This window comes from Zalophus californianus, chromosome 2, assembly GCF_009762305.2.
Source record: "Zalophus californianus isolate mZalCal1 chromosome 2, mZalCal1.pri.v2, whole genome shotgun sequence".
In the NCBI taxonomy this organism is placed as follows: domain Eukaryota; kingdom Metazoa; phylum Chordata; class Mammalia; order Carnivora; family Otariidae; genus Zalophus; species Zalophus californianus.
This window is the reverse complement of record NC_045596.1, coordinates 138,586,757-138,611,138: the sequence shown is the minus strand read 5'-3', so window position 1 is coordinate 138,611,138 and position 24,382 is coordinate 138,586,757. Positions and strand designations below refer to the sequence as shown.

General features: G+C 35.2%; 1 protein-coding gene across 2 annotated transcripts in view; it reads left to right on the top strand.

Moving 5' to 3' along the window:
- The window catches only part of MARCHF1 (membrane associated ring-CH-type finger 1), an 848,690-nt gene that overhangs the window by 87,352 nt on the left and 736,956 nt on the right, over positions 1 to 24,382 (top strand). The window contains exon 2 of one of the 2 annotated variants that reach the window (XM_027598175.2): positions 23,996 to 24,081. The exons of the other annotated variant lie outside the window; for it this stretch is intronic. The gene's annotated coding sequence lies outside the window, so the exon portion shown is untranslated. The remainder of the gene's footprint in view (positions 1 to 23,995; positions 24,082 to 24,382) is intronic. 2 annotated transcript variants of the gene reach the window in all.

Below are 24,382 nucleotides of genomic sequence, written 5' to 3'. Positions count from 1 at the left end.
AGCCACCCAGGCGCCCTTGATTATTGTTTCAATCTCCTTACTAGTAATTAATCTATTCAGATTTTCCAGTTGATTCAGTCTTGGAAGATCGCATGTTTCCAAGAATTTATCCATTTATTTTAGGTTTCCTGGCTTGTTGGCAGATAATTGTAGTATCTCTTGTGATCCTTTGTATTTCTGTGGTCACACCTATAACTTTTCTTTCATTTCTGACTTTGAGTATTCTCTCTTTTTCTTGGTTAGTCTAGCTAAGAGTTTGTTGATTTTGTTTATCTTCTCAAATGGCCAGCTCTTGTATCTGTTGATCTTTTCTACTGTCTTTGTAGTATCTTTTTCATTTATTTCTACTCTGATCTTTTATTTCCTTCCTTATACTAATTTTGGTTTTTGTTTATTTTTCTTTTCTAGTTTATCTAGGTGTAAAGTTAGATTTTTTATTTCAGATCTTGTTTCTTGAGATAAGCCTGTATTGCTATTAACTTCCCTCTTAGAACTATGTTTGATGCATTGGGTAGGTTTTGGTGTGTTATATTTCTGTTTTCATTTGTTTCTAGGTATTTTTTTATTTCTCCTTTGATTTCTTCAGTGATCCATTGCTTGTTCAGTAACATGTTGTTTAATCTCTACATTTTTGTGGTTCATTCTTTTTCCCCTTGTAATAAATTTCGAGTTTCATACCATTGTGGTTGGAGATGCTTGATATGATTTCAGTATTCTTAAATTTATTGAGACTTGTTTTGTGGCCCAGCATGTGATCTGTCCTAGAGAATGTTCCATGTACACTTGCACTTGTATACAGAATGTGGGTTCTGTTGTTTTTGGATGGAATGTTCTGTATATATCTATTAAGTCTATCTGGTCTAATATATTGTTTAAGTCTGATGTTTCCTTTTGGTTTTTTGTCCTGATGATCTAACCATTGCTGAGAATGGGGGTGTTAAAACCTTCTGTTATTATATTTCTTTCAATTTCTTTAAGTCTGTTAATACTTGCTTTGTGTATCTGGGTAATCCTATTTTGTCTGTTATTACAGTATTTGTTTTGTTTTTTCTTAAAGAATTTATTTATTTGAGAGAGAAAGACAGAGAGAGTATAAGAGTGGGGGAAGAGGGAGAAGCAGGCTCCCCACTGAGCAGAGAGTCCAACTTGGGGCTCAATCCCAGGACCCTTGGGATCAGACCTGAGCCAGAGGCAGACGCTTAATCAGCTGAGCCATCCAGGCGCCCCAGTCTTTGTTTTAAAATCTATTTTTTTATTATGTTATGTTAATCAGCATACATTACATCATTAGTTTTTGATGTAGTGTTCCATGATTCATTGTTTGCATATAACACCCGGTGCTCCATGCAGTACGTGCCCTCTTTAATACCCATCACCAGGCTAACCCATCCCCCCACCACCCTCCCCTCTAGAACCCTCAGTTTGTTTCTCAGAGTCCATCGTCTCTCATGGTTCGTCTCCCCCTTCGATTTTCCCCCCTTCATTTTGCCTTTCTTGCTATCTTCTTTTTCTTTTTTCTTTTTTAACATATAATGTATTACTTGCTTCAGAGGTACAGGTCAGTGATTCAACAGTCTTACACAATTCACAGTGCTCACCATAGTACATACCCTCCCCAATAAAGTCTATTTTTTCTGATTTGAGTGTAGCTATCCAAACTTTCTTTTAATTTCCATTTGCAATGTGTATCTTTTTCCAACCCTTTACTTTCAGTCTGTTTCCTTAGTTTTGAAGTGAATCTATTGTACACAGCATATAGATTGGACTTGTTTTTTAATGTTTTCAGCCACTTTATGTCTTTGATTGACAAAATTAGTCCTTTTGAATTTAAAGTAATTTGATAAGCATGTACATACTGCCTTTTTGTTAACATTTTCTGGCTGTTTTTGTAGTCTCTGTTCTTTCTTTTTTTTCTTTCTATCTTCCTTTGTGGCTTGATGGCTTTCTTTAGTGTTATGTTTAGATTCCTTTCTTATTCACTTTTGTGTATTTACTATAAGTTTTTTCCTGTAGTTACCATAAGGTTCACATAAAATATCTTATGTAAATAGCAGTCTGTTTTAGGTTGAAGGAAACTTAATTTGAAACATTTAGAAGCTTTACCATTTTGCTTTTCCCCACATTTTACGTTTTTGATGACACATTTTACATCTTTTTATTTTATGCTTCCCTTAACTAATTGTTGTAATTTTAGTTAATTTTACTTCTTTTATCTTTTTACCTTCATGCTTGCTTTATAAGTGATTGATCCATTACCTTTGTTACATATTTACTTTTTTCAGTGATATTTTTAGTTTCATATGTTTTCTTATATTTGCTAATGTTATTTCTTTTTGACTTAAAGAAGTCCCTTTAATATTTCTTGTAGGGCTGATTTAATGGTGATAAACTCCTTTAGCTTTTGCTTATCAAAAACGATCTTAATTTCTCCTTAAATTCTGGATGATATTGTTATGGAGTAGAGAATGGTTGGTAGTTTTTTCTTTGAATATTTCATGGCACTCCTTCTGGCCTATAAAGTTTCTGCTGAACAATCTGTTTATAGTTACAGGGTTTCCCCTATGTAACAAGTTGTTTCTCTCTTGCTGCTTTTAGGATTCTCTCTTTCTCCTTTACTTTTACCATTTTAATTATAATCTGTCTTGGTGTAGATTTCTTTCAGTTCACCTTGTTTGGAACTCTTTGGGCTTCCTGGATCTGGGTATCTGATTTCTTCTCCAGATAAGGGAATTTTCAGCCATTATTTCTTCAAATAATTTTTCTGACCCCCTTTCTCCCTTTTCTTCTTATGGGATTCCTAAAATGCAAATTTTATTCTGTTTAATGTTGTTTCAAATGTCCCTTAAGGTAACTTCATTTTTCTTAATTCTTCTTTCGTTTTGCTGTTCTGTCTGAGTAAGTCCCATTGCTTTGTCTTCCCACTCACCAATTCATTCTTCTATTTATCCAGTCCGAAATTGAACTCCCTCTAGTGTATTTTTCAGTGCAGTTATAATTTCTATTTGTATTTTCTTATATTTTTTATATCTTTATTGAAGTTTGTACTGTGTTCATCCACTCTTCTGAGTTCAGTGAACACCTTTATGACCATTACTTTGATATTTTTATCAGGTTGTCTGCTTATCTCAGCTTTGATTAGTTCTTATTCTGAGGTTTTGCCTTGTTCTTTTGTTTGGGACATACTCCTGTTTACTTATTCTGCCTCTCTGTTTGTTTCTATGTATTAGGTAAGTCATTTACTTCTCTTAGTCTTGGAGATGTAATCTTGTGTAGGAGATGTTTTGTGCAGCTCAGAAGCACAATATCCCCTAGTCACCATAGCCGGGTGCTCGAGGGATCATCTCTGTGTACCTTCCTGTAGTGGTGTGGTCATAACTTTGGTGCTTAGATGCGTAGCTCTGGCAGTTGGTTTGGCTATGGGATGCAGCTGTGACTGCTGCAGTGCCTTTGCAGGTGGGGATGGTCTCTGGCCCTGCTGTAGTGGGCATCTGGGACTGCTTCAGTTGGAGTGGGGTTCTCAGTGGAGCATGCCCACTGGCATTAGTAGGTTAGAGGGGGAAATCCAAAATGGCTTCTGCTAGCACCAGTATTAGTAAAATAGATCATAAAAATGGCCTCTGCCGTGTCTCAGTCCCCAGAGACAGTCCCTGTGTTTCCTGCCTCTCCAGCAGAGGTTTTAAGTTTAGTACATGTCTCCTATACCTATCGTCTATGTGCTTCACAAGTTGGTATTTTTATGCTGTTTTCTGAATTGAGTGAGTCTGTGCATTAGCTCTGTAAGAGCAGGTTTTGGATCCTCTATAGTTTTATAGTTTTCCTTTATTTTCAAAGCCCAGTGTATTGGGGATTCATGTCTCCTGTGTCGAATCTAAGGTTTGGAGTGCTTGGTGTGGAGCTCAATGTCTTGCTCCTCAGGGAAGGGTTTCATACCTTTGCTATCCCTCACAGTTGTGACTTGCCCCACTGGGGTATGGTTTTATTTTCTGGTGTCTGTCTTTCTTTTCCCTTTTGATGCTGTCCTTTTATCCTTTGTTGTGTAGGCTCTGTTTTTAAATTTTCAGGTCATTTTCAGAGGGAATTATTCCATACGTAGTTGTAGATTTGTTGTGTCCGTGGAGGGGGGATGAGTTCAAGATCTTGCCATGTTGCCATGGCATTGAATCCAGCACCTAGAGTATTTATTTTTAATCTCAGTGGTGTCAGGATATACTGAGAGCTCTACTCAAAATTAGCTTTCTTTAGAAATGAATGTGGTTTGGGTGATAAATTATTTCTTTAGGAGAATCAAGGAAAAAAGTTGAAGTGGCTTTTCAAAGTGAAGAGGGAAAAATGTAAGATTATGTCAGTTACAGAAAGAAAGATAAAATCAAAGGTCAGGTGTGTTTGAAATAAAAATGAACTGTCATCCAGGAGACTTCATGACACATATTGAGAGTCCATGTCTCCATCTGTGCCAACTTTTCCTTTTAACACTGTGATTCTCCAAGGGAAAAACAGAAGACAATAATGGCTAAATAATAAGTCCTGTTGGGTTATTAGTGTGTTTATTAGTTTGTTAAATTAATTTAGATAAAATGTTTTGTGCTGGCATTTAAAAAAAATCCTGATGGAATTTGTTAATCATGTTAACTTGCAATAAGGAAGCCCTTATGAATAACAAGCTATGTGAAAAGTAGTGTTTTATTTTGACTAAATTCAAACAAACAACAGTATCTTACTTTTTTTCCATGAGAACATCTTAACTAAAATCTAACAAGTGATATAATATGTATAAAATACTCAGGGTAAATGATTGACATATATTAAGAACTTAGGTATCCTGCTGATTGTTTTTTTTTATTCATATGACAAACTTTCTGACACAGTTTCATAAAAATCACACAACCAGAGCTTATGACTGAGATTTCACTTTAATTTTTGGGGAGTTGAACACAAGTAGTCTATCTCTCTAAATACTGGGGGAAAAAAACAACTTCTATTGCCACTTTTTTTGTAGTCATTTTGGTTTTTGGAGTATTTTCCTTGTCCTTCCTATTACCTACATTTAGATTTTTATATTGGTGCTTTATGATTTTATTTGCATGTTTACTCCTCACCCAGAGTGCTGGTGGGATAAGATGAGACCAAAGTAGTTTAGGTTGCTACTTTTTTCAGGAGTTCTGCTGTGAAAGAGTATGACCTGACATAGCATTAATTTTTATTTTATATAATTTGTGGCTTCAGTTTAGCTTCTTTAAAAAAGAAGTACATTGAAGACAGAAAAATTACTAGGATATGCAAAATTTAAATAATAAAATAAAAAGTTCTTATTAGTAAATAGCAGTTCAATTTTTAGGCCCTTTTTGTCACAATGAAATATTAGTTTCTAGTGACATATCTTACAATTGTCTTTGTTGTGAAGCTCTTACAATGTTTAATATCTATAATCATGTTATTGTGTAGTATGTCAGGTCATTTTTTATTATAAAAACTATTTTATACTCCTGCCTGCAGTAGTAAAACCACTTCTGTAAAATAAACACTTGTTGAAGAGATTGCCATTTTATATATTATTATGTGATCCATACATGAAGGAGAAATAAAATTAGCCACTATAAATGCATATATGTTTTAATTAAGGTTCTGAGAGAAACTTAATTCTGTGTTCCTTAAAAACCCAAGTTACCTGAATTACTTTGCATCTAATTTTTCCATGTTGTTTTTGAAAAGATGTACCAGGTATTTATCATTGAACTATATTTTACTTCTCAGTGTCTATCAAGGAAGAAAAATAGTTGTGATGGTTGAATATCTTTGTGCTGTTGGACCAGTTGCCCATTATTGGTGGCCAACATCTCTCAGGGCAATAGAGCATATCCTGGAAGTCAGGAGAGACTAATTCTTGGTTTTCTTAAGACAAAGCTATTTAAAACTATTTAAAATTTTTTTTTTAAATACAAAATCGTCTTTCAGCTTTTGCTAGCTGAGTTGCTTCTTTCAAGGTATGCAGTTTTGACCTGAATAATCAAATATTTAATTATGTAGTTGTTATGATAAGTTATGAAATTGTATGTGCCCAGAAACACTATAGGACATCCTATTTCCTGTAGGATTTTTCTACTTTGGTGAAATGAGCCAGGCCAACTATTTTTTCTTTTTTTTTTTTTCTTTCTTGTCTTCTTTAGCTTAAGAACTATGATAGAGACTAGTTGGTCCTAAATATCTTTCCATTTGGTCTCCTCTTGCATATGCATCAGAATACTTAAGTATAAGTGAATAAATTATCAAAACTTTTAGTTATACCCACCATCCACATTAAAACGTTAAAACTTTATCTTCTCAGGACCTAAGCTTACTCAATTTCAGTATCTTCTATCTCCAATTCATTGCTTAATGCCCTCCAGTGGAATTTTATTTCAGACATATACCAAATTAATCTTACTGTTGCATCCAATTGTCTTTTTTAAATAAGTCATTCTCTAACTTAACCACTAGTAGCATTTGACATTTAATAATTCTGTCTGAGCTGGAAATAATTACTGATTTTATTGTTATAACAAAATGGTCCCTTGTTATAAATATAATACAATATACCCAGAGTTCAAAATCATACTGATTTTTAAAAATCCCTGTTCTCTCTGTTTCATTAATGTTTGCTACCTCCACTATCCTCCATATACACTCCTTCCTGAATTTTCTTTTATTTTCCTTCTACTGTTTTGCTCTTCTTGGCAAATTTTTAGAGTGTCTCTGTTGGTGCTTCTGGTTCATCCTGCTTTTTTCTTATTGTGTATTGCCTACAAAGCCTTTGGTGACTACACATATACTGTTGAGTTCCCAAGATTTTCCTGAGCTGCTAGCACTTCTAGAAATCCTCACTTGGATACTCAAAACGTCTCAAAGAGGATTCATCAAGATGCTTCTGTACCACAAACCTCCCTCTCTTTTTCTCTCTGTGTTCTCCCTCTTAGTGAATAGTACCATTTCCCCTTATTTCTAAGCATCTTCCTTGAGGGCAAGTGTAGAAACAGATAGACTTTGTGAAAAAAATGTGAGGCAATTCCTCTAAAGTGGCTTTTATATGTTGTGAATATGGTAGGGAAGGTGTGCTTGGTATGGAGAAGAGAGGAAAAGCATGACATTCTGAACCCAAAGTGTGGAAAATGAGATTATGAAGTAAAGCAAGTAGGCTTTTGGGGGCAATATTGAATATCCGTTTGAATTTTTTTCAACACAAGAACAGAAAAATCAGGGGAATGACATAGAAAGTGTGGTAATAGACCTAATTAAATAAACTACTTTACTATATCATAAAGGTGGCATTTCAAATTCGTGGAAAGAAATGAATTATTCAAGAAAAGATGTTGGAACAACAGGCAACTACTTGGAAAAAGAATAATGTTGGTTTACTCCTTGTGAGATGAACCAAAATAAACTCCAGATGGATTATAGATTTATGTTCAAATATTGAAAACAAATTTATTACACATGTCAACTTAGCCCAGAAGAAAGAAGGTTCTATGGTTTTCACAAATTTAGGTACATTTCAGGAACAGATATGAAGCCCTTGAAGGTATAAATTCAGATTTCTGTTTTACATTTCAAAGTTCTTAATATTTTTTTTAATATTATATGACCCATTATGCTAAGTAAGTAGATAGTGGGGAAGCCACTGGGTAAAACCAGTATTGATATTTTTATTTTCCTATTCCTGAACTCACTCTACCTAGATATGAGGACATTGGCTGTAATTATGTAGTCCTGAAAATTCTCCTGATTCTATTAGGACAAAACCTAGTGGTTACTAAGAGAATCAATGAGCAGTTCTGCAATCCTTTGGGGCATGAAGAGAGGAGTGAATGGGATGTGTTCTCAAGGTATTTGTCTCAGAACAATATGGGAAAAATACATTGCTCTGATCAACCTGAATACTCAGAAGTCTTGAATCAGATGTTTCTCAGTGTTTCAGTTATATTCTTATATTATTGTTTTGCATAATCTTCAGGAACACAGCCATCATTTGTTATGCAGCAAAAATACATGAATGACAAAGTAGTGAGACCGATCACCTGAAATATTCAGGCAGAAGTCTGATTGTGTCGTGACTGCTTTTAATTTGTTCAATTCATTCATACCACAAATGACTATTGAATGACTACCACAAAGCCCTTCTCCTTGAGTGCTGAGCATACAAGTCATAATACTTTACATCAAAGAGCTTACCTTAAAAGTCAAAGATGGTGGAATTTACTAAGCACTGTAATAGGAATAAAAGATGTGGGGGCACTAATTCAGACCTGGTGAGTAAAAGAATTCTTCCCTGAGGAGGTAATGCCAAAGTTAAATCATGAATAATGATGGCAAGTGTCAGCCAAAAGCAACTGTGGGTGGATTGGAAGGGAAAGGCATTTTCAGGCAGAAGAAAAATATGAAGACGGATATGAGGCAAGAGATAATATGGAGTAGTTAGGGACCTAAGGGTGGGTTAGTGGGCCTGGACTATAATATGCAATGCTAGGAAGTGGCCAATGCTAGGAAGGGGGCTAAAGGCTCTGGATCATACAGAACCCCTATATCATGATAAATTCATAACTTTATCATTAAGGCAATATGAAGCAGTCGACTTGAGACCATCGTACAGCCATTTCCTGCTTTTTTTTTCTCTCCATTTCCCTTTAATACTGAACAGTATTTCTATTCAGTTGTAAAATGACTTCAAGAGCAGACACGGGAACATTACTGACAGACTTCAGGGTGCAAAAATACCATTTGTATGGATGGCTAGTTGAGGTTTTGTTTTTGTTTTTTTTACACCAGTAGTTTTAAGAAGTTTTCAAGTTTACAGTGTCATTAAATTGTGTTTAATGCCAGGATTACAGTCAAAGCTGTGAAAAATGTTTTATTTTGCGGGGATGGGTTACCGCAGGCTTAATTCCACGATGCAGTAGCAGTGGTTCACAGACTAGTGTGGACATCAGAATCCCCCAGAGGGTTTGTTGAACACAGCCTGCTGGCCTTATCCCAGAAGCTCTGATTCAGCAGGTCCAAAGCATGGCCTGAGAGTCTGTATTGCTAAGACGTTCGAGGGGATGCTGTTGCTGCCCATCCCACACCACACGTGGAGACCCACTGTGTAGAGGAAGTGAGAACTTATCTGCAGCACCAGCGTCCGCCATCCGGGCTGCACATCACACACACCTCACAGGCAGCCTGCGGAAGGCAGTTGGTTTGTCCCAAGTTTTTCTAAGAGATGATTTGAGCGGATCACAAAATGCCCCACACTTTGGCAAACCTTAGTCACACCTATAAGACCAGGACACTGACTTTGAGGTGTCTGTAACTGAAAATCCACTGGGTGATTCTCATCCCCACACCAGGCCCATTGTCTTGCATGTGCTTTATTCTCCACCATTTCTCTTTACTAAATGGGCCGTCTAGCTTCTAATTTACAAACTCTTACATAAGTCAGTCTTTTCTCTGAATGTCACTTCCGCCTTCTTGCATTAATTGAATTCCATTTACATGGAGTTTTTTCTTCTCCCTCATATCACATATCTCAGGGAAGGATCTTCCTTGCTCGCAACTCCCACCTTCAAATCATTCTGACTCTTTCCTCCCACAATCCCTGTCACCTTGAACGCTCAAACCATCTGGTTATACCAGTGTCCTCACTAATAACTTCCAGCTCTCTCATTCACCCATAATTATGACCCTTTGCTTAAATCTTTTTCAGTTCTGTCATCCTACATCCTGGTCTTCTAGTTCAAGGAACTGCTCACCTTTCTCCACGTCAGCCACCCACTGGTGTGATTACACTGGCAGCCTTATCACCCATCATTGTACAATCTCTAATATCTTAGCTCCAACAAGTTTGCTCTCCGAAAACCGCCTACCAACTCCCCTTATCTAGGAGCAGTGTTTCCACCTCATCAGCCCTTCCAACACATTTACCCATTCTACTTTCTCACCCTCTCTCACCACCATCTTGCTTCCTTTCTCACATAATTCCTTATTATAAACACTCCCTTGCAAACACCCTCAACTCACTTGCTCCTTTTTCCCTCAAAAACATTTAGCTGGTCTTTGGTGAGAACATTTGTTGCTTAACTCATTTGAAGAAAAAGGGAACTTTTTTGTGTCTTACAAATCAGAAGTATGAGAATTCAGAACAGATGGATCCAGAGGTTCAAGAAGGATCAACCAGCTTCTATGTCTCCCATTTCTTTGTTCTGTTTTTCTTTGTAAGAGTATTATTCCTAGGCAGTGAGAATAACTCCCCAGTAGCACTAGACTTAAATAATTTTTAAAATCAAGGGCCTTAACAGCCAAGAGCTCTTTAGCAATCACTTATAAATGACTTGACTCTACTTGCACTCTATGCCCATCTCTGCATCAATCACTGTGGACAGTGATTTGTTATTAAGAATTCAGTCTTTGAAGTCATATGAGCGTAGGTTCAAACTTCAGTTCTGTTTCATACTAGATTTATGACTTTAGGGAAATAAACTTTCTAAACCTCAGTTTACTCAGTGCTAAAAAAATTAGGATAATGATAAAATGGGTGTAATGTAATATCTTTCTCATAGCATTACTGAGAGGATTAATTGAGACAATCCATGTACTTGATATAATGTATAGCACACAATAAATATTCAGTGAACTGTTAAATCTCATAATCTATTTTCATGTGAGATTAGACAATGCTCCTTCAGTTAACTTCTGTCTTAAGGTTTAATTTTTCCTATTGCTTTATTTCTATACTAACACAAGAACTTAAGAATCATTGTGTAAAGCTTTCAAAAAGCTTTTGTTGGCACTTTAATGTTTATTAAACCTATAGATAAATTGAGTGAACTCAGAAACATGGTGCATTTATTTTTATATCCCTTGGGAAATTTAGAAGAGCTTTTACATTTCTCAGTATATATTTGTAGATGTAGAATAATGTTGGTTGTCCTTGAAAATGGGATTGGTTTTTAAAATCTTATTTTAACTGATTTTTGGTGGTGTATTAATAAGCTATTGCTTTTGAATATGCATTATGTAATTTGCCACCTTTCTGAATTTTCTTAGTTCTAAGAAGTTTTGTGTCATATGATTAGATTATCAGGTAGACTATCTTGTGCACAGATAATTTTCTTTCTTCCATCTTATAACTTAAAGCTTTCATTTTGTTAGTAATTTGATTAGAACTATAGGAATATTTCAATAGATGGCAATTTTTTTTTGGTGAATGAATAAGGTGGTTATCTTTTTACTTGTTTCTAACTTCTAATATAAGGTAAGAATGTAAAAATTTGCCCAAATGTGCTTTTGGCATCTATTGAAAAGAATATATAAATTACTGATGTGATAAATTATTTTAATCAGTTCTCAAAAAATAAATTATTTTTAAGTTTCCAGAATAATGCATACTTAATTGGATATTTGGTTCACGCTACATAAAGCTGGTTTTAATTTGATAATATTTTAATTAGGATTTTTAATTTGTATTCAAAACTAAGATTGGTCTGTGGAATTTTGATTTTGTTTCTTTTGTCATATTTAATATCAAGGTAATTTTAGTCATACACAGTGATTGGGGGCATTCCATATTCTTCTACACTCTGGAATAGTTAAACAATATAGGAGTTACATCTTCCCTGAAAGTTTCATAAGACAAAACAATTCTCTGTGCCAAAGAATACTTTCTGTGGCAATTTTAAAAATTTTAACTTTTAGTTACTTCTAGCATATTTTATCTATTTCAATTTTTATTTCATCCCAATTAAGTTTGATATATTTATCTAAAAATGTTTAATTTATAAACATTTAGATTTTATTATTACAGAATTTTAAATTGAATCTCTTATTTTGAAAAATGGTCATTTATATATGTAACAACTTTATGTTTCTTGCTTGTTAGTTTTGGTAGAGGTGTTGTATTTTATTCTTTCAGAAGAACTATTGCTTATATTTATCGATTCTATTTTCCTGTTTTTTCTAGATTATTTTATGCACTTATCTTTTCTAAAAATCCTTTTACTCTCTTACTTTGTTTTCTTTCATCAATGATAAATTCAGTTAATGTTTCTCTGTTAATGATGTACTATATGTTGGCTAATTGGATTTAAATAAAAGAATATTTTAAATCTTGTATAAATTTTCATCAGGTTAGAAATTTGGCTGCATCCCTTTGTTTTTATATATTCTAACTCTTGGCTTCCCTCCCCCACAACTAAGAGCTATATATATAGATCGCATCTTAAATTGTGTACAGATTTTGGTGGCCCATTTATAAATGTTTATTATTATTAAAGTAAACTAGAAAACTGATCTGTGGTGACAAAAACTATAAATGGGCGTAACTAATATACTGTTAGCTCTGTATATATTCATTTGCATGTGTAGATTTTTTTATTTTTTTATTTTTATTTATTTATTTTTTTAAAGATTTTATTTACTTACTTGAGAGAGCAAGAATGAGAGAGAGAGCACATGGGAGGTGGGGAGGGTCAGAGGGAGAAGCAGACTCCCCGCTGAGCCGGGAGCCTGATGCGGGACCCGATCCCGGGACTCCAGGATCATGACCTGAGCCGAAGGCAGTCGCTTAACCAACTGAGCCACCCAGGTGCCCTGCATGTGTAGAATTTTTTATATCTATGTATAGTTTATTTGTGGGTTTACTTTTACCCTTCTTAACTCATTGCTTACTCTAAATCCTATGGGGGTGGCAATGTAATCAGATGGTGTGAAAGAGAAGTTACTTTAGGTATGTAGAGAAAAACAATAATTTGGTTTTAACTGCACCCCTCCCCCCACTTTCTTTTGTCTAGCGGACTGACTACCAAAGGAATACATCCATATTGAGTTTTGTCATATATGTTAGGGTTTCAAAATCTCTTGACAGAAGAGAGATCAAAGAGTAGCTTTATCTGCTCCTATTCAGATACATTTTATTTCAAAAACATACACCGAGGAATTGCTGATAGATCCTTAGAAAAACATTCACATGTAACTTCCAATCACACTGGGCCATATTTGAAAGATTTTTGAAGGTCAGTTCTGGTATAAGCTAACATTATACTATTTAACCCAGGAATTATTTTAGTCTTTGATTAATGGGCATATGTTTGGTATGTAATATAATTTTGTGAATGCTAAATCAAATTGTAACTTAATTAGGTTAACTTAATGGCTTGGGAGAACGCTTTAAATTTTTTTTCCTACTTTGTTGCTATTTTTTTCTTTTTGAAAAAGTCTTTTACTTATTAATTTGGAGCCTTTCTTTTTTATATATGTAATTTTTAACATTTATATAATTGTACATTTATATACACACATATGTATATTTAAGTTGAAATGAAGATTCATAATCTGACTCTATTGAAAATCCAAAATTTACTTTAAAAATTATGTAACTCCTAGCTTCCGAGAAATGAATCATGGATCACTACATCAAAACCTAATGATGTATTGTATGGTGACTAAAATAACATAATCAAGGGGTGCCTGGGTGGCTCAGTCGGTTAAGCGACTGCCTTCGGCTCAGGTCATGATCCTGGAGTCCTGGGATCGAGTCCCACATCGGGCTCCCTGCTTGGCAGGGAGTCTGCTTCTCCCTCTGACCCTCTTCCCTCTCGTGCTATCTCTCATTCTCTCTCTCTCAAATAAATAAATAAAATCTTTAAAAAAATTAAAAAAAAATAAAATAACATAATAAAATTAAAAAAAGTATGTAACTCCTCTTGGGAACTGTGAGTAGCAAACTTTTTTTTATTAACATATAATGTATTATTTGTTTCAAGGGTACAGGTCTGTGATTCATCAGTTTTACACAATTCACAGCATGGTTGTGGATGGTTCCCTTTAATTGGGAACTAATGTGAATAGACTACAATTTAGTCAGTTTTCTATAATAATTCCTGCTACCCAGATTTAAAGGTACATCAATTTTTTCTTTTCTGCATTCATTCCATGAACCCTTACTGACTACCCCTAAGTGGTAGGTACTGCACTAGATACTAGACAAATCAGTGGTGGGTAAAAATGGGGTCTCTGCTTTCAGATTTACAGTCCAATATGAGAAACAGAACTTGTTAAAATGTGTACTTGTGATACATGCCACAGGAAGTAAGTGTTGATATGCCAGCATACAGTAAACCGCCTGGGAGGACAGGGAAGGACTGCAGACGAAATAGATCTTCTGCTGAGTTTGAAAGTTGAACAGGATGGGGTTCCTGGGTGGCTCAGTTGGATAAGCTTCTGCCTTTGGCCCAGGTCATGCTCCTAGGGTCCTGGGATGGAGCCCCGCATCAGGCTCCCTGCTCAATGCAGAGCTTGCTTCTCCATATGCCGCTCCCCCTGCTCGTGCTCTCACTCTCTCTGAGATAAATAAATAAAATCTTAAAAAAAGAAAATTGAACAAGGATTTGCTAGGAAAAGTTGAGAGAAGATCCTTCTAGGCAGGGAGAGGAGCATATGCATGTGCCAGGAGATGGGATGAAACAAGGTATATATAAAGAACTGAAGAAAAGTCTAATGTGACTTGTATATTAAAAGCCAGTAGGAGAGGAGTAGAACAGAGGCAGGAGAGGGAGATGGTGCCTTCATTCTTCTTGGCCTTGTATGAGATTTGTTCTTCATTCTAAGTGCAATGTGAGGCCCAAGAAGTGCTTTAAACTGCTGATGTGATCTGATTTAAATTTATTATTTCATTTAACAAATATTCATCAAGTGCCTACTGTCAGACATTGCTCTAGGCAGTGGAGATACAGCAGGGGCTAAAATAGGCAACAAACTGCCCTCTTGCAGCTTATAATGCGATGCAGTGTTTAATAGGTCAGAGATGGCCTCACAGAGGAAGAGACATGTAAGCAAGAATCTGCAGAAAATGAGGAGATTCAGGGAGGGAACGAATGATGCAAAAGCCCCACGAATGCAAGTCGATCCGATGAAACGATTGTAGTTGTCCACAATGGATACCCCAGCTCAGAGGAGATTGATGAGTTTCCTCCCAGTACCTTTGCATGCTCGCTCTTTGTATATGTACACATATGCGCACACACGTGTACGCAAGACATATGCACGCACATGCACGCACACGCACACATTCTGCGTGCATATACTGTACCGTAATTTAAGCAATGGACAGAATAAAGGAGGCCACAGAGGTGATTGATGTAGAAAGAGAACAGAGACTGAGGCAAGGTTGTATGGCTGGATGGAGAAAGATGAAGTGACTCTGAAGCTAGGAGAAAAAGACCCACAAGTACGTTGGGCGACGGAATTCAAGGAGAAAAGAAGCTAGCGGTTGCATCGTTAAAGATGAGAGGTAAGGATAAGAACTTCAACATGTTTTGAATTTAGTGACTTCGGCATTACAAAATCCTTCCCTGATGGAGTAATGGAAGGCAAGTCCATTAGAATGGAATAACTAAGAAATGGAGAATGTGAGCGTAAGTAAATCTTTGAAAGCTTTTCAAAAATACGAAAATAAGAGAATAAATTAGTGTTTGAACGAGATTGTTGAATTGGAGGGTTTTTTTCATGGAAGAGACTGTGGCATGTTTAGAAGCTGATGAGAGGGACCTGGGGTGAGGATGTTGAATATACAAATGAAAGAAGGGAAGATTAATAGTAGTTGAATGGATAAGTAACTTAGCAAATATTATGAATTTTTGTAGAGGCACAATTATAGAGAGGCAATGCCTCTTCAGTAATCAGAGCAATCAATTTGTTTCTTGTTATCACTTTAAAATGTAGTTTTCCAGTATCAACTAATCTCTAGCAAATGATGTTGTTTTTTGAGGAAAAGGGAAAATGACATTATCTTTTCTTAGTTGACTCTTTGACTTAAGTCATTCACTGCCTCAATCTTACTTCACCAAAATAAATGAAATCTACATATTACATACCTTTGCAAGGCATGATGGTTTATAAATAGCCCAATTTTAGGAGCTCATATTAAGTACCTGAGTGGAATTTAATCAGTCATTAATCTCTTTCTCAATTCTGGGTTATTTATCAACTTTATGTCAAGGGACAAGGAAAAATTATCCAAACATTTTTTAGTACAATCATCATTAATTAGTTAACACTTATTGAGAGAGGCTTTTAACCTTTTTCTCCCCCAAGGATTTTTCTAATGTCAGACTAGAAAGAAAAATATCTATAGCAACCCCTTAAATCTTCCAGGCTTAACATTTATTATAAGTCAATTATCTCTCTACTAGAAGCAAGGGGATGAAGGGCTGGTATGGGAGTCTGCATAGCTGCAGCAGAGTAACAACAGAAAAGGAAAACAGTCCTTCCCAATTTCTCTTTAATAGTTTTAAATTTTTGACATAATGAGTGACCCGTTTTTGTTTATTCTCCATTTCTTTTCGTGGAACTCCTTGTTGATATGCAGTTACTATATTTGGATTAAGGGCAAAATAACCTTATCTCTTAAATTTTTACAATTTCAGAATACTATTTACTCTTAAAAGTGGACTTCAAAGCACACGCTGTGTGTCATGTAGAGAGTTAGTTAATCCTGGTCAAATGGGGATATTTCAAACCTAATCAACTACGTTTTGCTTGCACAAACAACAGTGAATCACAGGAGATTTGGGAATGGTTTTCTCACATCTAATATAACTTTCAAATTGATTTTTCTTTTAATAATTTGTTTCCTGGCTGATCCATATGAATCCCTCTTATTAAGAAAACTGAACTATCCAGGATTCACTGAAGAACCAAATAACTCCTTGCTAATCATTCAGGGAAATGTTGCAGGCTTAAGCAATTTAAGATGTAGATACTGAACCTACTACTAGCTGTAAGCAAATTCTAAAATACAGATAAGGCCCTGTAAGTCATCTTTATGAGCTGAAGGGATGGTTATGTTGCATGTGTCCAAGAATTATGATTTGCCACCTGCTTGCTCACCAGTAAGGAAAAGCTCCAGATAGAGTAAAACCCGAATAAACAAGACACTTGTTTCTTTCAGTAGAAAATATTTACCATCACCGTCTAGTTAGTTTTAGACCAGGTGAATTTAGCTTTGTGATTTATTGCCTAAGACATTTTCTTCTTTATTGTCAAAAGAAGTGATTTTGGAGGGTTGGGGACCTTTGATAAATTACCTGCTGTTCTGGCAGTTTGAGCTGAATATTGATTTCTCTATTCCTCTTTTAAGAAGAACATTTATATTTGTTTATTCCTTTCTCAAAAAAAAAAAACCTCTGGAATAGCTCTCGCTTTCTTTCTTTCTTCTTATCATAGTTTTAGGGATTTGACTTGCTTCTATGAATAAGCTGGCACATTTTCAGAAATTGTCTGATTAAAAACACCAGTAATGGAGTTTCATTAAATTTTAATCACTATGACTAGTGAAACATATACATCTGTTTTACTGAGGATATTCTACTATAGTTAAGAGTTATAATAATAGCCTCTATTTAAGATCAATCACTTGGATCTTTTCTAAGGCTTTGTGTATGTTGGAAGTTAATTTTCTTTCTTAGAAGGCCATATTCATTCTTGTAAGCTAAACAAATGAGTTTCATGTCTTAGCATAGATGGTTTATCACTGTCCAGTTGTTCTTCAGTAAGAATCCTATAAAAACATGAACTTATATTTTTCTTTGTGTTTAAAATTCAACACATGCCTAATATATAGAACTTGAATTACAAATAATTAAAACACATTATCCCACTAAAGTAGGAGCTAATATCTTGGTGTATTTTGTTTAATATTTTATAGTAAAAATATTTGTACATTACATTTATATATAATTATGGACATGTATATACAACTGTGCATTATAAATCTACACTTAAGAACATAGCTATGTGACATATTATTACTCAACTGGACTATAACTTATTTCTCCATTTCTTTATGGTTGACTATTTGGGATTTTCCACCCCTGTAATTTCTTAGTTTATTATGTGACATTTAATACTAAAAATACATAGTATAGATATAAGTGTAAAGTGTAAGTGTAAAGCATGATGCTAAAACAAATACTAGTGTACCCCCCCACCTGACTTACAAAAATAGAACTATGCTAATCTCTTTCCAACTGAAATCTATTCAACTGTGCAAAATCATTGCTTCCCTTTGTCTTATCTTTGATTTTCTTATAGTTTTATCACACCTGAATCTGCTGCCAGAAAGTACATTTAGCAGCAGATTCAGGTGTGATAAAACTATAAGAATGTAATTAATAATATTTTAGGGGTGCCTGGGTGGCTCAGTCATTAAACGTCTGCCTTCGGCTCAGGTCATGAAACCAGGGTCCTGGGATCGAGCCCCGCATCGGGCTCCCTGCTCCGCGGGAAGCCTGCTTCTCCCTCTCTCACTCCCCCTGCTTGTGTTCCCTCTCTCCCTGTGTCTCTCTCTGTCAAATAAATAAATCTTTAAAAAATATATATATTCTTCTGCTTTTTTCTCACTAAACAACATGTTTGGGAAATGCACCATATTTATGTGTGTAGTTATAGCTGATTTATTTTAATGACTTCATATTATTTCTTTGAACAGATTCGAGGTTTTACTTGTATTTCTGGAAATTTGGGTGATTTTCATTTTTTTGCTGTCACAAACAATGTTTTAAGCATTTTGTAAATGTGTCCTGGTGCATATGTGCAAGGTCCTCTTGGATAAATACTAGCAACAAAACTGCTGGGTCATCACCTATACATATTTACAACTTTATTTTATAATACAGTATTTCATAAAGTGGCTGTATTAATTTAAATTTTATCAGCAATGGATAAGAGTTCCTGTTACTTCACATTTTTAAAAACATCTTTATATCTTCACATCACATATAATAATAATAATTTTATCTTATTTTTTATTTTTTAAAGATTTTATTTATTTATTTGAGAGAGAGAATGAGAGAGAAAGAAAGCATGAGATGGGGGGAGGGTCAAAGGGAGAAGCAGACTCCCTGCTGAGCAGGGAGCCCAATGTGGGACTCCATCCTGGGACTCCAGGATCATGACCTGAGCTGAAGAAGCCACCAAGGTGCCCCAATAATAATTAATTTTAGACTAGTTAACTTTTACCAGGCTGGTGGATGTAAAAAAAAAATAATCTCAGGGTGGTTTTATTTGCATTTCCTGTTCACTTATGACAGTGAGCTTTTTTTCAGGTTTATTAGCCATTCTTTTTTCCTTTTTTGTTCATGTATTTTACTCTTTTCATTTTACATTTTTTTCTTGATTTTTGAGAACTTATTATACATATTCCAAATATATTTATTACATATATGTTGCAAGTATTTAAAGATTATAATTTGTCTTGCCACTTTGTGGTATCTTCAAAATATAGAAGCTTTATATTTTAATGTAATCATATACGCATTTTTCCACTTTGGTATTTGTGTTTCTTGATTGTATGACATACTAAAGGTCATAAAAATTCTCATTTATTTTTATAAAAGTTTTTAACATTTTTCTGGAATCTACCTTGAATTGATTTCTGTTTATGGTATGAGATAGGTATCCACTTTGTTTTCCCTATAGATAACCACACGTTCTATTGCTGCCATAACAAAGTTTACACATGTTCACCATTTTATTACAGTTCTGTAAATGAGAGGTCAGATGTGAGTTTCATTGGACTAAAATCAAGTTGTCAACAGGACTGTGTTACTTTCTGGTAGCTCTAAGGTAGAAGTCATTTCCTTGCCATTTCCAGTTTTCAGAGACTGCCAGCATTCTTTGCCTCATGGTCTCCTTCCTCTGTCTTTAAGAGCAGGCAGGACATTTCTCTGACTTTCGTTCCCTTGACATAACTCTCTCCTTCTGACCTCTGTCATTTTTAAAAACTCGCATGATTAGATTAAACCCATCTGGATAATGTAGGAAAATGTCTCCACCTCACAGTGTGTATCCTTAGTTGTATCAGGAAAGTCCTTTTTGCTATCTAAGGTAACATGTAAGCACAGGTTCTGAGGTTAGAGTATGGACATTTTTGAAGGCCATTACTCTGCCTGCTACTTTACTTGCCCTAACATCATTGATTAAATTGTCCATCGTTTACTTAGTGATTTGCAGTGACGTCTCTCTGAATTATCAAAATTCATATAAACATTGCTCTTTCTCTGTTTTATTCCATTGGTCTCTCTTTCTATTCATACATCATGGTACATGGATTTATTACTGCAGCTTTAAAATGAATTTCAAAACTTGTCAAGGATGATAAGTAAAATAGAGAATATTGAAGTAGAGAGATTGGAAGTGTAAGACTGTAATTTTAAACAGGATGGTCAGGAAGGCTTCCCAGAGAATGGGACATTTAAGAATAGACTGGAAGGACATGAGAGGGTAATTCCTGTTTATCTGGAAGAAAAATCTCCCAGGCAGAAGCAACCACAAGGGCAAACACCCTCAAGTAGGAATACACTGGAGTTTTATGGAACGGGAAGGAGGCCAGTATGACTGCAGCAGAATCAGCCACAGGAGAGATTAGAAATTTAGGCCAGACAATATATGGATGCCAGATGGGGGACATTTCTCAGGCCATTGCAAGGATTTTACTTTTACTGTAAATACTATGAGAAAGCATGAGAGGTTCTGGAACAAGAGTAGTAGCACAAATTTTTATGTTTTAAATGAACACCCTAGCTCTGTATTGAGAATGGATTGTAGGGGTCCAGAGGAGAAGCAGAGGGGCTGTTTAGGAAGCTACTGCAAAAAGTTTCATGAAAAGAACAAATCAGCAAAAAAAGTAGCAAGCCCAAACTGATTGGAGGATAAATAGAAAATCTGAATCTTATCTTCTCATCTTGAATCAGTAGGTTAAACCCCCTTTCCAATCAAAAAAAAAAGAAAACTAAAAACAAAACCCAGCTCCGACAGTGTTACAGGGGAGATCTAGCAAACATATAAAGAGCAATTAATTTTACAGAGTGTAATCTGCCCGTTGAAGTGAGATATAAGTGGTCTAAGAAAATAAAATTAAAGGTAGGTCCCTTTAAGAATATAAACCTCCAAATCATTAGAAAATGGTCATGAATGAAAAAATTGTGCATTATAATAGACATCTAAAATTTAACAGAAGTTCTGACCTTTGCTACACTATCACCAATCTTTTCTTCTAGTGAATGGCAACACTTACCATCAGGTTGCTGAGGTTTCTTATTGTCTGTTAAGAATTGAACCTCCACTATAATCATTTTAGTCCAAACAGTTATTATATATATATATATATATATGTATATATATATATATATATATATATATATATGTAAAATCCAGTTATTATATTCTCATTTCAAGAAGTTCAATGTGTGGTTCTTTTTCCTAACTTTCTGGATGATTTTTTTATATTCTAATATCCCTCAGAGAACAAGCCACACTACATAGTCCAGTAATAATGGTTTATTATTAATTGGGGGCTTATACTACCATTGGAAAAGCTAGGGAGACAGACATCGGGAAAGCAGCTAGAGAAGATTAGAGGAGCGCTGCTTTATATCAGAGATCTCAGCCTGAAAGACTGAGTGGGTACAAAACCCTGAGCTTATGGGGATTTCTGAAGAGTCTGTAAATCCCACCAGGATTGACAGTGGGGAGCTCATGAAGTGGTCTGCAAGCAGCCCGCATCTGCTAGACCTGCCATATCTAATCCCCAAACCTCCTGAATATAAAGGGTCCTCTTCACTTCCCCTTTCATCTTTCATCAGTTTCTTTCATTAGCAATCTCCAACCTGCAACAATGTACTTAGAGGGAGACTTTGGTCAACACCGTTCCCAGACTTAAATGGGAGTAAATCATGGCAGGTTGATCATCTGGCACAGTTTTTTTTTTCTTTACTCATAATTTTGATTCCTTTTTAAAATTTTAACCTCATTAGCATATTATTTTATAATCTATATAATATAATATATATTATAATCTATATAATAATACAAACCTTTGAAGTCTTTTTCAGGTTTGAGTCCGCTGCCCATGGTTTCTGCTCACTCTCTATTGCCTTGCTTTATCATATATTTTGTGATTTTGTCTTCGAGGCTTGTGGTCTTTGAAATGTGATATATGGGATTTCTGGAGGCCTGGTTTGATGGGGGGTATTCTTCCAGAGAAGATTTATTTTATTTCTATCAGGCACTTCGGACTGTTACCAACTTGACACCAGTTTGAATTAAATTCTCAGCTTGCAGGTTGAGGAAACAAACAGGTGATGTGAATTCAGGCTGAAACCTGTTTGAGAACTGAATTCTGGTTATAGACTCCACAGAAACATTTTCTCCCCGCACTCACGGTTAAGACCATAGGAAAATTTAACTGGCTGTCTTGCAGAGTTTATTTTTTTATTTCTAGTTCACACTTTCACTGAATGTATAGCACTTATGAGGATCTCAAAACCAATTTTGTACTTTGTATGAACACTGGCTTTGTCTCCAGCCCTCCCCCTTACTCCAGTGTGACTCAAGGTGTCAGCTGTTGCTGCATCTCAAGGTTCACTGGGAGTGGATCTTCTTCCAAGTTCCCTCACATGGTCCTTGGCTCGATTCAGTTCCTCTTAGGTTGTTGGACTGAGGATCTCAGTTTCTTGCTGGATGTTGGCGGGAGCTAGTACTCAGTTACTTGCTACGTGGACTTCTCCATTGGGCAGCTCACAGCATGGCAGCTGGCTTTATCTAAGTGAGCACAAAGAAAGATAAAGAGAGGGGGAAAGGAGGAAGGGAGGGGATATTTTGTAACCCAATTTCAGAAGTGACATCTTATTACTTTTGTTATAGTCTCTTCAGTGGAATTTAGTTACTAGGTCTAGCCCACACTCAAGGGGAAAGGATTACAGAAAGAGCCTGATTGCTAGGAGGCAGAGATCACTGGAAGACATTTTAGAAATAGCCACAATATCTTATCCAGAATATACCATATTCAGAGCTTCAAAATATGATCTCTTCTCTGGTCACTCTAATAGAAATGACCTTTCTTCTATGTACTTCCATCTTTCAAATTTTCTTTGACTCTCTTAAGACATAAAGACTTCTATTTTAGATATTTGTGTCTATCTTGATTTTTCGTAGGCATCTAAATTCCATGCATATTGGACTGTGATAGTCACATCATTTTATGCCACCAAGCGTTAGCAACTTATTCAATATTGACTACATACTTGGTTGTTAATGAATATTTTTTAAAATGCTGAATTCAATTAACTTACCTCTGTTGTTTTTCACCTAACTGGAAGAAGAATTTAGCATGTTCTTTTAGTGACTGGTTCTATTAAAAGTTGCTTTTGTCCATTTTATTTTGTTAGACTAAAATGCAAATGTTTAAGGCTAAAATAAGTTCTCAAAATTTTGTTTGTACGATAGCCCTCAGTTTGTTTATCTAACCCGTTTTTATATACATAGTTCCTCTTGAAATAGGCAACCACTGGAGGGAATTCATCAATGTTGTTTTCTTTTTTGAACTATAAAAATAAATATTTAATTTTCAAATTTAGAGAAATAAACTTAAAAGTCAAAGAGTTAGGTGGGTTATGAGACCCACTGGTACCATGAAAGCACAGTGCTGATAAATGTGGGTTCCAGGAATTCTGTGGATTAGAATCTCAGAGGCAATATGTAGACATTTATTTGTTTTGAGAATGGACCAAGAAAATGAGTGCATTTAAGGCTATAATAACTATTCATATTTGTAATTTGGAAATGTGATTGGTTTCTAATGATAATATTAATAACCATTTCCTCTAGTATTATTTTAATAGTGTTTTATGGCTTTTGAATGCCATCCCATTTGTATTTGATATATCACTTGCTCCTTTGTAATATTTTGAGATAGGCAAGATAGCAAATGCTATTATTCATGTTTTCTTGTCTTTGTTTTTAGTTTTATTATGGTAAGAACACTTAATATGAGATTCTACTCTTAACAGATTTTTAAGTATACAATACAGTTTTGCTGTATAGAGCCATGATGTTGTATATAGGCATGATCGCTAGATATCTTGGCTTATTCACATTGCTTAACTGGAATTTTATACACATTGATTAGTAATTTCCCCTTTCCTTCTTTCTCTAGCCCCTGGAACTGCCATTCCACTCTCTGTTTCTGTGAGTTTGACAATTTTAGATGCCTCATGGGAGTCATGCAGTATTTGGCCTTTGGTAACTGGCTTATTTCATTTCTTATAATGTCCTAAAGTTTTATCTATGGTGTCATATAATGTGGGATTTTCTTCTTTTTTAAAGCTGAATAATATTCTATCATGGAATCTGAAGTTAGATTAAGAGACTTAACAAGGCCATGTATCGAAGGAAAAATAGACCAGACCAGATTTATATTTCTCAAAAATGATGTTTGAGTATAGCTTTTATGATCCCTTTAGCATTCTGTTCTAAAAATAAGACATCCACTCATTTACTTACTCATTCTTTTAGTATTAGTTCACATTTACTGCATATTACA